The 17688-nt window shown below is 30.7% G+C and overlaps 1 protein-coding gene across 1 annotated transcript in view; it reads left to right on the forward strand.

The window, feature by feature from the left end:
- Positions 1-17688, forward strand: part of LOC115890887 (serine/threonine-protein phosphatase rdgC) — a 494608-nt gene that overhangs the window by 173560 nt on the left and 303360 nt on the right. The window lies entirely within an intron of this gene.

Raw genomic sequence — 17688 nt, forward strand, 5'->3', positions numbered from 1 at the left:
ACGGCACATTCATATGAAGATTTTTACTTAAATAGGTTCAGGAATTACCCCCTTAAAATATTAGCATGTCATTAAAGAACACCCTGTATTTATATATTTTTTTTAATTTGATAACTTGGTATTATTTGCTGAAAAAGAAACTAAAGCAATCTCTATTATTCTATTAAGCAAGCGGAAACAGCTGTAAGAAGAGATTTTGTACGAAACAAAATAAAATCCTTACTTCAAGGTTTATGGTCGAGATTCAATTAAACAGCGGCATGGTGGACATAAAAGAGTTGTTAAGATCAGAAAATTAAATTGATCCTTTATCTCTTGTTATAACTTTATAAACCTTGTGAAACCTATAAAGATTTTTATATTATTTTAGAACCTTATAACTTCTAAGATGACACTGTGATTTCATGTCTTAATAAAGGAAAATATGATTTTTATATTTAATAGTAATGTTATTTTTGAAATGAAACTTCTTTACGCGGGAGTAAAAATTGAAGGGTCGGGGGAGGAGGTAGGCGGCTGAAACTCGGAATGTTGATGGGGCTCGAAGTGCTCGAAAAATCCTTTTTTAAATCATTTAAATGAAATTTGGCATGTCCATAGATTGGACCAAGGCCAACTTTACCGTGTACTGTACCGTGTACGATAGAGGTACCTGAATGGAGGTCTCAGACGGACAGACAGACAGACGGAAGTAAGAGATGTTTCACTGCAAATATGCGCACATAGTTTTTTTTGTTTGAAAAATATATCATGTATAAAATGAAATAGTGAGGGGAATATATAAAAAAAAGGAAAACATTAAACGGCCTAGCTCTCAACAATGTATACATGTATATTATGTATATGCAACTGTAAATGTCCGAAAACCCGCATTTCGAGTTGGTTATCGTGGTTATTTGGAGGATGTTAATTCATTGGTAAATCCTAGGTTTAGCGCGCTTATCCTAGGTTTTACCGCGCTTATCCTAGGTTTTACCGCATTTCGGACATTTACAGTAACATATACATATTTCGGTATGTCCTATAGGCTAACAACTAGTAGATACAAATACACGGGTTTTAATAGCGAGTATACAAAACAATTATTATACAGGGTTGTTCACCACATACGACACGGAGTATTGTAGCTAAACGATTAGATTTTTACAAATTGTAAGTTTTGGGTTCGTTGAAGGATTATTAGAGCTACAATTTAAAAATATTTTTACAAGATACAGAGTGTCCCAACTAAGTAAAAAATATTATAGTTGTATTTTTTTAAATGGAACTCCCTGTATATTATTCTATTTTTAGATTCTACGATTAAAATAAAGGTAAATTTGATTAAGGTTCATCATACTTAAACCTTACCGTTTTTGAAATATTTTCAATTTTATGAAATTACAGTAAAAATTTTAAGGCTTCATTTCTCCAAGGGTATCAAAGTTTTTAATACTAAATATTTACTGAAGATTATTTATTGACCAGATATTGTGTTGCAATAATAAAAAATTTACTACCTTATACAGAGTGTCCAAAAATGTATATTAAATAATTACTAGCTTTAAACGGCAATAGTGTGTTTAATTTAAATGGAACACCCTATATATTTTGTGTGAATCAGATGCACAATGTAATTGTCTATCAAATTGTATTATACAATTTTTTACCTATCTCTTCAAGGTTTCGTAGAAAATGCATTTTCTTATCATTTAGACCTCATTTATCACTATACCCATTGCAATATTGACATTTTAGATTATTTTTAAAGATGTAACAAATTTTCCAAGAGTACAGATACTAATATTGTCGATATAGCTCGCTTATTTCATAAAAAAATTAAAAAAAACTGTTTAAATATTTTTGTTAAAAAGGACCAATTAATATGATGCGAGTATTCAGACTACATTAATTGGCTGTTTATGTTGATTAATAATAATTGCTCCAAATACTAAAAAACTGAATTTTGTGTGTGTATTTTTTTTGACAGTGTGGTAAAAAGTAACGCTTTATAAATTTTATTTCATTTTTTGACGAATGCTGATTTATAAAAACAGAGACGTTTATTTTCATAATTTATTATTATATTGATTTCTGAGCCAAATCCACATTTATTTAGAATACTTTATTAATTAAAACAATTTAAAAGTATGTAATTAACTAATTTTTGGTCGGAAATAATGGTGGTATATTTAATTCGTATACTCTTTTATAAAGATTTAAATAGTTTTTTGGTATACCAATGGGCTTGTAATATTTACCACCTGTACATTTTGTGCATATATGTTGCTTAAAAAAAATCTGAAATGTCAATATTCCATGGGTATAGTGTTAAATGAGGTCTAATATTATAAGAAAATGCATTTTCTACGAAAAGTTGAAGAGACAGGTAGGAAATGGTACAATAAAATTTGATAGACAATTAAATTGTGCATATGATTCACGTAAAATATACAGGGTGTTCCATTTAAATTAAACACGTTATTGCCGTTTAAAGCTAGTAATTATTTAATATGAATTTTTGGACACTCTGTATAAGGTAGTAAAATTTTTATTATTGCAACACAATATCTGATCAATAAATAATCTTCAGTAAATATTTAGTATTAAAAACTTTGACACCCTTGGAGAAACGAAGCATTAAAATTTTTACTGCAATTTCTTAAAATTGAAAATATTTCAAAACGGTAAGGTTTAAGTGTGATAAACCTTAATCAGATTTACCTTTATTTCAATCGTAGAATCAAAAATAGAATAATATACAGGGTGTTCTATTTAAAAAATACAACTATGATATTTTTTACTTATTTGGGACACTCTGTATCTTGTAAAAATATTTTTAAATTGTAGCTCTAATAGTCCTTCAACGAACCCAAAACTTACAATTTGTAAAAATCTAATCGTTTAGCTACAATACTCCATGTCGTATGTGGTGAACAACCCTGTATAATTATTCTAAAAGTGTTAGGAAGTATAATTTCTGAAAATTCTAAAAATAAAAATAAAAAAAAAATATTTTGATATCTTCAGGTCTACGTCATATTATAATTTATTATTCTAGCTAAGAAAACTTTTTTGAGTTCAACTATGGTAGCGAGCATAGTTTTAAGCACCGGTTTTGCTAGTGGGGTCATAGTTGGGGCTATTTCGGGTATTACAAAATTTTTTAAAGGTACATAATTATAATTTTAGAAGACGTTTTATCCAACATTTAATTGCTTGTTGATTAAATTAATTAAAGGTGTACCATTAATATTGCAAATTATATTTTATAATCTCAGTAGGTATATGGTATATGTCTATTTAATTTTTTGATTATGTAACGAGCACTTTGTTTACTGTTATCCGAGAAACGAGTTACTTCATATTATTGCATCCAACAATGCCTTAATCACGCTCTCCTTGACGCGTTAACATTTTTTTGTCAATTTTATTAACATTTGAAATTGTTACAACACGATACGACGCCTAGTTCGAAGTCTTTTTCACTTATTTTTTACTACCCGAAACAGCGTGACATCACACAAACCTCGTACCAGAGTGTTTTATAGTCTCAATAAATGCACCAGCAAAAAACTAAAATACTTAAATGTTATGACAAAGCCACGGTTTCAATATTATTTTAATGTGACCAACATGGACAGTAACCGGCACGGCGCACAGTGTAAGGAAATCGGGAAACGCGAGACATTAGCCCAAAAAACAAAAAAATTAATTCATCAAGTTTTTTGTATAGATGGATAAAGAACATCCCAGAGCTCCACCATGTGATATATTTCTTGAGTTGATCTCTTAATCGGGGAGTTATGGCGGGTTAAAGTTATGGTTTCTTTAATTTATCAAATCTGTACAAAAAATTTCATACAATGAAATTTATTATTTTCAGAAGTTTCCTTGTGTTGTTCAATTCCAACAATTTTTTCCGTAAAGAGAGGTCTTTTACCAACAACAAACCTGAAAAAATGTCCCAATTTTTTAGTCTAGTTTCTACATGTTTATTATGACTTTCAAAAAAACGCTTACATTCGCGCAAGGTTATATATACAAAATATCATAGAGTGAACCTTCTAGTATACTGTTACATATAAATTTCATCCACCTAGATCTGAACCTGGAAGAAAAAAATAAATTTCTTCGGCAATAATTACGTTTTCCATTGATTCGACCGTAGTTTGGTGACATGAAAGAGACAGCAGAACTATTTGTTTCCCTTTATGGTTGGTATTATATGCCTTCAAGCATTCATATGCTTTTGATTCACGGTGCAGATATCTGTGAACGTTTTCAATTTATACCCATCGGCAAAATGTCCGAAGAAGCATCTGAATCAAGAAACAAAGCATTTCGATCGTTCCGCCAAAATTTTTCCAGGAAGAGTGGTCGTAAGGAAACTATTGAAGATATATTGCACAACTTATTGATATATTCAGATCCTCTACTTTCACATCTGCGACCAAAGCACTCTAAAAATAAAAAAGTAGACTTGTTTCCGGAAGCGAAAGAGCTCTTGTATATGGATGGAGAAGAAATTGAGATTTTAAGATGTTTTATGTGGGTGCATTATGTTATTTTTGAATAATATACACCCCTACATAAATTATCGCATCACTTATTAATTTGGAAAACTGCAGTACTCTTAAATTCTCTTTGGTTAACAATAATCTCAAAAGTTATTTGCATTATTGAATTCTTAAGGAATGGAAAGTATATCATAACTCAGGCAGACCTTAGATTTAAGTTTTTCACATAAAAATGTTTGAAGCGTTTCAAGAATAAATACTACGAAAAATATTAGTGTTGCGAAATTTTGTGTGAGGTGTGTATTATGGTTTCCTTTGTTGAAGTTGAATACGTTTTTTTCGCATATTATCATATTATTTAATACTGCTAAAAGATATTTGCCACTTGTGTCGTTCTCTTTGAGTTTTGCAGTCTTATCTAATTTATCCCTGATTATTTGAATATTTAGGAATGTTGACTGAGTTTTGACATATTAGCGGGAGATAAATGATTGTTCGACAGTAATTTGATAACGTTTTTGGTCCATAAGAGCTATGAACTCTTCGTAAATAAAAAAATATACCTGTAAAGTCCTTTTATAAAGCTTCGTATTTTTTTTGACCTTCCATTACGCCTTTTTTTACTCTTTTCGCCCTGTAGCAAAAATTCCTAGTCGTATTATTTAATTTCTGTCAAAAAATTTCAGCAAGAGTAGTGATAACTGAAGAAAAATGCCAATGTCCCACTATTTTAGTTTTCGTTACACTGTGCGGCGCGGCGCGGCGGCGTGAAATACATACTGATAATTTCTGATTTCTGCCATTGAAGCGCTGCGGTCGGAATTTGTTGAAATCAACTGAAATGCACCAAGCCTATACGAAATAAATAATTTTGAAATACGTTATGTAACAACTATCATGGCGATCATGACAGTTATTATCAAATTTCAAATGATATTGGACTGTCAAATTTAAATTAATATTAAAAAGTTACTTTGTCTACTGACGATATGCATCAATCAGCTTGACAATAGCAAATATTTAAGGAGCACAGGAAATATTTTATCGCCGATGGGCGACTCGTAACACAACTCTAATGTCAATGTAATTATTATAATGGATTTTTTGCATCGAAATATTACAATGTAAACAAGCAAGACTGATTCTTACATTCAAAGCGACGACATAAAATAGTTTCTGCTGGATGCAATTTTCTTTATAGCGTTAAAACAGTTTAATGCTTAGCCTTGGTCATTTCCTGTTTAAAGAATCATCGATTTTGGAAAACCCATTACGGTCTTATACTTATTTTATCTTATTTTATACGTGGTATATTTGGCTACGTCTCAGTATTTTGTGAAATATTATTTTAAATTAGATAAAAACTTCGCACATAACTTAAAAATAAATTATACAGGGTCCGGCAATAGTGCGTCGGGCATCTGTAGCTTCTAGAACAAAAAACTTGGGAATTTTGTTTAGCTGCAGTCCTACAATATGTACGGATATATTTCAGGAAAAAGGGTGGCTCAAAAAAGTGTGTGGATCAGGGTGATTTTTGTTTAAATGGAACACCCTGTATATTATGGCATTGTTGGCCTCCTTTGAGATCACTTCACATAATTCAGAAGATACTCTTCACAAGATATGAGTAAGTATATTCTGATAGTTTCATAGATATTAATAATTAAATAAAAAATATATGTTTTTTAACCTTCCTTAAAAAAATTATTACAAATACAAGAACTGGCATGAAATCAAAACTATATTAAATATTTACTTTAGATGGTCTATACTTACTTTGCTATAAATATCGTAATCTTAAATCATACAGGGTGTTCAAAATTCTACGCCAAACTTTCTAAAATAGGAAACAATTTTTCTGAGTTTTTTTAAATAGAGAACTAAAAAATTAACATTTTTTGTATTTAAAGTATTTCAGGGTGTTGCATTTAAAAAAATCATCCCGATCCACTCACACCTTTTTGAGCCACCCTGTAGAACTTAAAATATTTTCCTGAAATACATCCTAGTACATACTTTAGGTTAGCACTTAAACAAAATTTACAATTTTTTTATTCTAGGAGTTACAAATGCCCGACACACTATTGCCGGACCCGGTATCTAAATTTTAATCACAAGCTTTTTCTTAGTTACAAGTTAAATGAACATTTTGCGACTTGTAATATGTATAAAATAAAATTATCATGGTAAGAATTAAGGAAGCAAAGCCAAGGAAACATTTAAAAATTAAGATTACTAAGGTAGCCAAGAGCCAGACTGAAAGTTGTGTTCACAATCACTCTTTGAAATCACTGATACGAGGGTTGTCTTTTATATTTTGCATATAGAAAAATAGTAAGCACCGTGTCAAACTGAACTGAATTAATATTGATATAACACCTAATTAAAAAACACCTAAACTGAATTTTTGAAGTTGACGAGTTTTTTCGCGCAATAATTTTTTACAATTCTTGAAGACAGTTGTTTCAACTATAATGCCTTGCCGAAAATATAATGTTCTGCTCCATTTCTTTGTGAATCCGTCTCAAATACTGGCTTTTGTCAAAGCTATGAGACTGAATGACGAGTTATAACCCGTTATAACTCAAGAAAGGCGTAGGGTTGCCAGATGAAAACTTGTCCACCCCCTAGAAGCCTTCCCAAAAATCCGGACGACATAATTTTTTAGCGATATAAGAGCAAAAATGGTATATTGTTTTATTAGGAGTAAAAATGATACTTTTTGTGACGAGGCTGTGGAGTGGACGTTTGACATACATGCGAAACACAAAAAATCATTTTTACTCCGAATAGAACATGCTATTTTCTTTCAAACGCCACAAATAATTTTTTAAACAATTACAAACGTTCGAAGTAATATAAAAAATGAAAGTAATACCTTCTAAGAATTATACGTATATCGAGAAACTATGGTTATGCTTGTTGAATTTGACACCATGTCAGTTTTAATATATTTCGTACTTTTGTGCTTAGGCGTAAAAGAGCTTTACTTGCCTAGGCGTTAAAATTAGTTTTTTATGGTGTGAACCACGTCGCAACAATTAATACTTTTGTGACGTTTGAAAAAAATATATTTATTGACGAATTTATCGACGATTTTTTAAGTAACTAAATTTATTAGAACTAATATGTTATTTTGCATTATTGTGACATTTCTTAATGGAACATTAAAATCCGGACGCTTATGAAAAATCCGCCCGGCCTCAACAACTCCGGACATGTCCGGATTAATCCGGACGTCCGGTAACCCTAAGAAAAGGACAATATCAGAATCAACCTAACCCTATTCCGGTAATTTCTTGTTACAGCTAATTCCTTATAACAATTCTATATATTATTGACAGAAAATAAAATGTTCTGTTTCATTTTCTGTTTTGTCGATAATTACCCGGCTAATGTTTTGCATCAATTCTAGCGGCTGCTCTACCTAATTAATTAGAAAAGTTTTTACGCCCGTAATTAGGAGTTCCATTATCTGCGACTGATAGTATATTTGTCAAGGAAAATCGATATAGTTGGAAACAGTTTATTTACTTATTAACGGTTGGATAATTTGTTTAGTAATTATCTAAGTAAAGTGAAAATACATACAATATAGGAAAACAGGATAATAAACTTATGATAAATGGTTATTTTTATCAACGATAATTTGAAATTATCTTCTATCTAAAGCGCTATCTGTGTTTAGTAGATATTTTTGCTTCAATAGAGTGATAATGGGACGATAATGTCTGAAGAGAGAAATACGTGTTTCGATAATAATTGACATCCGCTATAGCTCAAAAACCGTAATCTTCATTCAGAACCTCGAAATTAGTGGAATAAATTAGAGGTTTCAATTACACTTTATACTTTTAGTTTACGATCATTCACAATGTCTAAAAAACACAATTAAAATTAATAGAATATCCTAGCAACAGCTTGCGGTAGTCAGTTGAATCCATATGGAAAACCTAATATTTAGCTTATAAAATCTACTTTTGATGTCTAACCACTATTTCTCTTGACGGATGATAATCAAAGACCAAAATGACATTCTTCTCGAATTTTGAAGTATAATTAGTGGAAAAGTCAAAAGTTTGCTAATTTAGTTTCATTCAGAACCTCGCAATTAGTGGAATAAAGTAGTGGTTTCTATTAGCGTACAAGTTTGTTTCTTTAATTTCAATGTAAGCATTCAGAACGTCAAAATTAGTGGTAGGCATTTTCAATTAGTAGAAAAAGTTATCAAACTTTTAACTTTTCCACTAATTATACTTCAAAATTTGCGAGAAATATCATTTTGGTCTTTGATTATCTTCTGTCAAGAGAAATTGTGGTTAGAAATCAAAAGTTGATTGGTTTATAACTTTGAATAAGAAGACTAAGGAAGGAGCATATCAAAAATCTTAGGTACACAGCGATGGGCCTCAAATATGGCCGACTTAAATTCCGGTTTATCAGTGTCGTTCTAATTTTATTTATAAAATGTAAAACTATGATGTAGGGTAGACGTGGGGTAGACTCAATAATTTGTTGTTTTATTTTACGTTGTGAATAAATGTTGGTAGTTATTAAAATTGTTATAAAAATATATAATTCTAATAAAAATAGGTTATAATAAGTATTTATTAACACAAACATCCGATACCCTACTGAAGCAGGTAAGTCAAATTAACGTATCTAAATTCTTTGACATCTAATCTTTGACAAGTAATTAATAAAAGCTAAAATGCAAGAATAATATATAATTTAGTTAATTTAAGTGAATTTCATAAATGATCGGTTTACTACACGTATGTATATTATACAGGGTCCGGCAATAGTGCGTCGGGCATCTGTAGCTCCTAGAATAAAAAACTTGAGAATTTTGTTTAAGTGCAAACCTAAAGTATGTACCAGGATGTATTTCAGGAAAATATTTTAACTTCTATAGGGTGGCTCAAAAAAGTGTGAGTGGACCTAGATGATTTTTTTTAAATGGAACACCCTGTATATTTTTGCATTCTTGGCTTTCTTTCCGATCACTTTATATAACCCTAAGTTATGAATAAATACATTTCGATATTTTCAGAGATATTAAAAAATATATCAAAAATATATATTTTTCAATCCTTCTTAAAAAAATTATTAAAAATACAAGAACTGTTCTGAAATGAAAACTATATTAGGGATTTACTTTAGATAGTCTGTACTTACTTTGCTATAAATATGAATATCGTAAATTATACAGGATGTTCAAAATTCTACGCCAAACTTTCTAAAATATAAAATAATTTTTCTTCGTTTTTTTTTAAATGGAACACCCTGTATATTATTTTTTCAATAGAGGGAGAATTAAAAAATGAACATTTTTTGTATTTACAGTATTTCAAAATTTTTAACGGTTTCGCAGATATTTGCGGTTTTATATTTCATATGGCATTTTCCACCAGTAAATTTTTATCAAAGCCACCTAATGATTTTTCTCTCGTATTTTACCATTGAAAGCGCCATATGAAATAATACTGCGTGTATCTGCGAAACCGTTAAGAATTTTGAAATTCTCTAAATACAAAAAATGTTCATTTTTAAACTCTCCATCTAATAAAAAAATATTATACAGGGTGTTCCATTTAAAAAACGAAGAAAAATTATTTTATATTTTAGAAAGTTTGGCGTAGAATTTTGAACATCCTGTAAAATTTACGATATTCATATTTATAGCAAAGTAAGTACAGACTATCTAAAGTAAATACCTAATATAGTTTTGATTTCAGAACAGTTCTTGTATTTTTAATAATTTTTTTAAGAAGGGCTGAAAAATATATATTTTTGATTTATTTTTTAATATCTCTGAAAATATCGAAATGTATTTATTCATATCTTAGGGTTATGTAAAGCAAAAATGCAAAAATATACAGGGTGTTCCATTTAAAAAAAAATCATCTAGGTCCACTCACACTTTTTTGAGCCACCCTATAGAAGTTAAAATATTTTCCTGAAATACATCCTGGTACATAATTTAAGTCTGCACTTAAACAAAATTCTCAAGTTGTTTATTCTAGAAGCTACAGATGCCCGACGCACTATTGCCGGACCCTGTATAGTCACTTACTAGCGAAAAGTTGTTCCATTATTTCACTCAATTTTTGCCGAGATCTACCGCACGCTACACAACCAACTATTTTAGAGTCTTTCGATAAATCGCGATAGTGTCAGTGTTAATTTAAGTTCTGCCACAATTTCCGCTAAGGACGCTATTCTTATTTTATTAGGACTTGTGGCTTTGTTGTTAAAAAAAACGGCAATTATTGTTGCAGCTCAATAATTAGCTTGACCGAAAACCAAGGGGTTTACCAAAACCCAAAAAATGAGGTGTCCGACCCATATTAATGGCGAGAAAAAGTTTTGGGTGCTTGAGACACATTTTAGAAAAAAATCATCAATAAATGACGTTTTTGTTTCCATTTTTCTAAACATAAAAACTTGGAAAACTTAATTAACAACTGTCCCGGATTTTGACTCTTCCAAAATAAAAACCAACAACTAACCTAAAAAATGTCAGGAGAACGTTTAAACATGCATGCGCAAAATTCGAATTGAAATTTGTTGTGAATGGTAAATTTCGTGCCGACTTTAACGTCGAAGTGCCACTCGGCCAGCGAATTGATTCCGAATGTAGCTTTATTGTCATCCTTTAATTTTGTCAATGGCAAATTGTATTTTTAAACGTTTTTACCTAATTCGAACCAGTTTTAAATTACAAAAATACATTTCGGGGACCCTAAGCGTAGGTACTATAACGGTGTAGTGTAGACAGCACAACAAATTACATTTGACATTGATAAAATTATAGGTTGACAATTTAAGGTATGTTGACTTTGACTGGTATTGCATTGTTACCTTGTTCACTTTTAATTTGAAAATAGATGCAGTTTTTCCTAAATTACTTAAAACTGGCTTTTTCAAAGTTGTTCAAATTTGGTAAGTGTATTCATTTTCTCTACGACATAGCTGTAAAAATAATAGAGGAGCCAATATTTGAATAGTTGAAAATTTGCATGGGTTTTCCTATGTTTCCAACGACGATGCACCACCCGGTATACTATTTAGTTTGTAAACAGTGTATAGTAATGTTTATAATTAATTAAAAATAACTTTGATATTGCGACTAAATAAATACATTTTAATATTTTACCCTATACGCTACCATAAACTTATTTATATTTATAGATAAATTTAATGGATACAATATATTAAAAACCACACAAAATATAATGTCATTTTATTTTGTTTATTTGATATGTAAAACGTTTTATAATATAAACGATTTATTGATTAATGTAATAAAATGCATATTTCATATAAAATTCGTTTTGAATAAATATCAAAGTTATTGAAAATGATAGATAATACAAAATTGAATGTTATGCGATATTGCCGCCTATAAAATTTGAAGTAATGCCAAACGTACTATTAAATATAATTATTAGTTTAGCGGAATCAGTATTAGCCTGTCCTTTTCAAACATAATAATGATAAAACCTATAGTTCATAACAAATAAACTTTTTGTCTCCTGATTAAGCTTGACCGGCACAGTGTTTCCCACTTTTACATAGTATTTGCTTTTAATCGAAATATTTTAGGAAATTAAAATAAATTAATTATAAATATATAAACGGTTATTATTTACATGAACAAAACTCACTTTCTTAACAACACTTAAGGGACATATAGGACCATTACTAGCGGTTTCCCATTCAAAAAATTCTATCTTGAACACTTCGCACTAAAAGAGGCTCTAAAAAGAAAAATGTTCCACTGCAAGGTCTGCTAGTAAATATTTTTAATATTAAAGGTAACACTAAAACACTATTTATTTAAACCAAAACCTCGTAATACAAAACTAAAGTGACAATTTTTATCCAAATATCGGCGTTGGTTTTTAAATTATTTGGACAAAATCGAAATAAAAATGAATCTTCTACACCCTGTATCTCTAAAACGAAGCATTTTAGGACAAAAATTTATACGAACTTTTTTACTTACTTTCATCCAGAATATGCTGCCACAGTTTCCCGAATACAGGTCGGACCACCCTCTATAATACTCTCTATACCAATATTTCAGTTCTATCCCATCAAAAACATAGAATGTAAAAAATGCCAAGTCTCGCAACACAATTCCTCCGCTATAAAAAGTTGTTAGATCTCATGTAAAACCAAGTCATAACATAAATAAACATAACATACGTAAAATTTGAAAATAACCATACAGAAAGTTTGGGCTTTTTGGTTTTACCTTATTAAGTAATTGTTATCAGGTAGTAATTGTTAATTTTGAAGTTTAACTTAATATAATGGCCATTTTAACAGAACGTCAACGGTTTCTTGTAGACGTATCTGTTTTAAAAAGTAAAGTGTTCTCGAATAGTTCAATTTAAATATTTTAAATAGTTTTTTTTCTTTATTCTTTATATTTTTTTGCTTCCGACGACGGAAAGAGAAAACTTTCCGAAACGTTAAGCATTTTTTTCTTTGTTAGGCAAATTTTTATAACTGTAAACAAACTTCTGTTATCGACGCCTATGATCCTTATGATAGGCAGTCATTTTCACGCCGTGCCTGCACCCCGTGTCCGCTGATGTTGGCGAGTAGCGGAGTAGTAGGCTTTGGAAACAGTTGAATGTCAGGGTTTGTTGATTTCGGCCCGGAGAGGACATTGTTTTGTCAAGCTAGTTAGAATTATATTTTAAATATCAATTTCTGTTAAATATATTAATCTCCCGATTACATCAGAAGTTGCGATGAGTTTAATCCAGCGTTCTTAGGCCGTACAGGCGTATTTCTGACTTACTGACGACTATTGACTTGACTTTGACCTTTGACCATATCGTTTCGTAAATGCGTCGGTTTCGAGGATCTTTTCGGTCGTCTCAGATACGGTTACCCGTCGGATTTCGGATACTGTCGTCGGATCGGTGAAGCGCGAAAAGAAAACCGGAGGGATCATTCTGCTAGCTCTAGTGCTCGAAGGTAATAACGAAAAAAAAAAGCAGTGCTGAAAAGAAGCGTCATATCACCCCTATAAGTTACAGACTCCAGAAGATAACAGGAATAACAGGAAAAGGTAGTGAGCCAACACATTATCTGAACAAATCTCTTCTGAAAGGTATTTTAAAAATGACTAGAAAAAAAATCGAGATAAATTCTAAGGTAATTAAAATTCTAAGGTAGTATTTTTATACAGTAAAAATTGTTGCCATGGGGACAGATTTGAGTTTAAAGTAATTGTTCGGATTTTTGGATTTCGGATCTCGGTGATATAAATCGCCTCGTGGTTCAAGAGGTCTCGAAGAGAGGGCGCTACCGTAGTCGGTTGATAAGGGTCGATTTCGCTTGCGAAAGAAGATGGATGCGAACCTCGGCACAAGGCACAAACAGGCAGTTTTTCACGTAAAAAGTAAAATTTTATTGTTAAAATTAAAAGTTAAATAAATATCTATCTATGGTCCTCCTGAGGAATCAAATTTCTAGAGTTATGTGTTATTTATTATATTAGTTATGTTGAGTATGTGTTATTTTATTCTCATTAAACTTCTTGATCAAGCCGAAACGTGGAACGGTGGTTTTCAAACATGATTTTTATTTTTTGTGCGTTGAAATATTTTGTTGAGCTTTTTAATTAAAAATATTAAACAAAAGTCGAACAGTAATTTAATAATTTCATTGTTTATTAGGTAAATAAAAAATATATCAAGTATATACAGGTATATTCAAGACTTTATGTGGAAAGGTAAAAAAAGTCTTCAAAAGTTTTTCAGTTTTTCAGAAGTACCTACTATCGATTGTTTCATAAATATATAATTTATATTTTTCATATATACATTTTTAATTATACCCCATTTTACTTATTATTTTATTACTTTAAGTTTAGTTATAGATGTTATTAATATTTAAGCTATATTTTTAATTTACTGAAACTTTCAACTTTAGGTAGTCTAGTATTGCTATATCAGAAATATACTAGGTGTTACATGAATGTACTTGGTAATTATCTTTAGTGATTAGAAATACAAGAGAGAAATAGTAGATATGTAAAATTTAAAGTTGAACATTTATGAAATCAAACGTTTATTAAGGAATATTAATTTATTATAATCACCTCATAATCCTTCTAATATACACGCAGTTTCGATCTAATATTTGAAAATTCATTTTAAGATGCTGTTTTTAACGTAGTCTTTAAGAAAGTTATTTTGTTTTCTACCTATTTATGTAGTTGAATAAATACATGGTTGTAGAAAAGTTAAATAGGTTCCGAACTTCAGGCTTTGAAAATTCACTTGAGAATTATATCTAAAATTCACATAATTTAAAAGTACCTATTACATTAGTTTTTCAATTATTATAATATAATTTTAACCAGCTCATTATATTTCAGAGTTTTTCAGTTTAATTCAGGTATTTCACTAGTATTTCAAGAACTTTATTCTTCGTATACGCCATATTTAATAGCAAATAACCCTTCGAGTAGTGTTGTAATAAATTAACACATAGTGAATGTTAAAAAGTTGTGTAAAATTTTGTAGAAGATGAGAACGAAGCGTTTATTAAGTACACAGGGCTACTTTTTAATAAAAGCGTAATTTCTTGTAATTAGAAATAAATGTAAATTAAATGTCCAGATGGGTCAAATTCTAGGCGCCAGAGTACTATTATGTAGTAGATTTCACAACACGCTGTAGATATCTTGAAAACAAACTACTAAAGAACGACATAAAATAAATATTCTGGGAAATAACATATTGTTTCGGTAAAAACATGCTTAAATAGTTTTTAACAAAAACGTCTAATAGTTTATATACAACTAGAAAATCCGATTATCTTAATCTTATATAAAATGCATACACTTTTCATATTAGGCGTAAACAAAAATAAGTAAAGCGGTACTATATCATTTTAATTTAAAATACATAACCTAAGCTACCTAGGTATGTACTTAAATCTTTATGCGTAAATATATGAGTTTTACAACCCCGAATAAAGTAATCATTTAGGGATACCCTTTTACCTAAAAAAAACGAATATTCTCAATATAAACAAGCCATATCTCACTACTTGAATACTGTTTGACATCCACGTGGGATGGGACAAGTAGAGAGGCATAATCTCTAGTATGTGTAACAAGTTGCATTACGATATCTAGGTTGAAAATGTTTCAAACATTCAGTTTGGATTGTGTGGAATCTAAGCACTAGGAGCAAAATGAGCGTATCTGGACAAGTTGCGTTTATCCCTCCGGGCGTAAATGATCGACGTTAGCGAGTTTCGGCGTAAATTAGTAGCGAATTATGCGAAATATCAAGCGGAATAAAAAAAATTGGATGCGTAGCGAACTATATTCAGCGTTAGATCTGCTAAGGATCACTTCGACACAGCTAATAGGATCCAATCAATCTCCAAGGTAGACAGATTCATTTGAATTTCTAAGCAGCTGAGGATTGGTTGATATGAAGTTAGAAACATCCTAGGATGGTATGCACGGTCAAAGAACAAAAGTACTGTGGAATAGCTAGGTTTGGCAAGCTATGGATTTGGTTATGGTAGATTCAAACGTGGATTAGGATTGGAAAAAAGGAGTAGGGTTAGTTCTACCCGGTACTCTCTTTTTCAAGGTATACACTTTTTCGAGGTATACAGCTATGTATGATAGCTGGAAAAGGCGTGTGGTGGTTGCTAAGGTATGAGTTTACCACCTGGGCGCTTTGTGAGTAGGGCAGACAAGACTTGCGAATAGGGATGAGTCCCGGTATTCGGTCTGGTTAGTTCGACCCGGATTGATCTCTTTTCCAGTGGCTGGAATAGGCGTGGGCCCATAGTTAGATTTATATTTTAGAATTTAGGTTTAAGATTTTAGAGTTGATATTTGACTTTATTTTGTTGCACGCAAGCTGCAGATTGCGTGTAACACCAGTTTATAATAAGTAATTTGTTTATTTTACCTTATGAAATTTTGTCCCTGAATAATTTATTTGTCCATCATGAGTTTTTGAGTATTGTTTGTGAGTGAGTTACGATATTTTATTTTTATTTACTTAAGTAGCAAATAAGACGTAGCTCTAGTATGAGCAGTAAACAATCTAATATATATTTTTTATTTCAGCTTTTAAAAATGTCCTTTAAATGATTCTGATTATGTTTCTCCTTTTAGTGTGTTGTAATAATGGTAACAATTAGCTGATAAGGTTTTGTCAATTGGTTTTGTAGCAACTGTCTAGTATCAGCAGCAAACAATCTATCATAATATATTTTTATTTCAGCATTTAAAAATGTCCCTTAAACGATTCTGATTATTTTTGTCCTTTTAGTGTGATGTAACAATGGTAACAATTAGCTGATAAAGATATGGCTCAGCAGCAAAAAAACTAATGAATATTTTTATTTCAGCATTTAAAAATGCCACTTAAAAGGTTTTGATTATTTATGTCCTTTTAGTGTGATTCAGAGGAGTGAGGACACTCAAAAGTCAGGAATGGCCGAATATTATCGACGCCTATGATCCTTATGATAGGCAGTCATTTTCACGCCGTGCCTTCACCCCGTGTCCGCTGATGTTCGCGAGTAGCGGAGTAGTAGGCTTTGGAAACAGTTGAATGTCAGGGTTTGTTGATTTCGGCCCGGAGAGGACATTGTTTTGTCAAGCTAGTTAGAATTATATTTTAAATATCAATTTCTGTTAAATATATTAATCTCCCGATTACACTTCTGACAAGCAGCGTCCGTTTAGGTTTAACGCAGAAGTGTTTACAAAAAATAACTATTTTATTTTGTAGATTTTCCTTGCAGTGCAGTGGTGAAATACCCATAAAGAATTTTTTTGGATAAATATTAGTCATCTTTATGTCTATAATAATTATAATGACTTGGCAATTGTATGCACGGCAGCATAATTATAAAAAAGAATAATCTACTATTTCGATTACTAAGTTAATCTAATAAACGGAGCACGTTTAAGAATGAAGTTTTTTAATTACTATAGAATATCATATCGTGCAATTGCCAAGTCATTATAATTATTCTAGAGATAAAGATGACTAATATTGATAGGTACTTACAATTTATATCAAAATTGTTGAATAGGTGCTTAAAGAGAGACTAAATAAAATAAACTGACTTGGTTTTACATGAGATCTCACAACTTTTTATAGCGGAGGGATTGTGT

The sequence above is a fragment of the Sitophilus oryzae genome, unplaced genomic scaffold, assembly GCF_002938485.1.
Source record: "Sitophilus oryzae breed Bouriz unplaced genomic scaffold, Soryzae_2.0 scaffold_937_pilon_pilon, whole genome shotgun sequence".
Lineage (NCBI taxonomy): Eukaryota > Metazoa > Arthropoda > Insecta > Coleoptera > Curculionidae > Sitophilus > Sitophilus oryzae.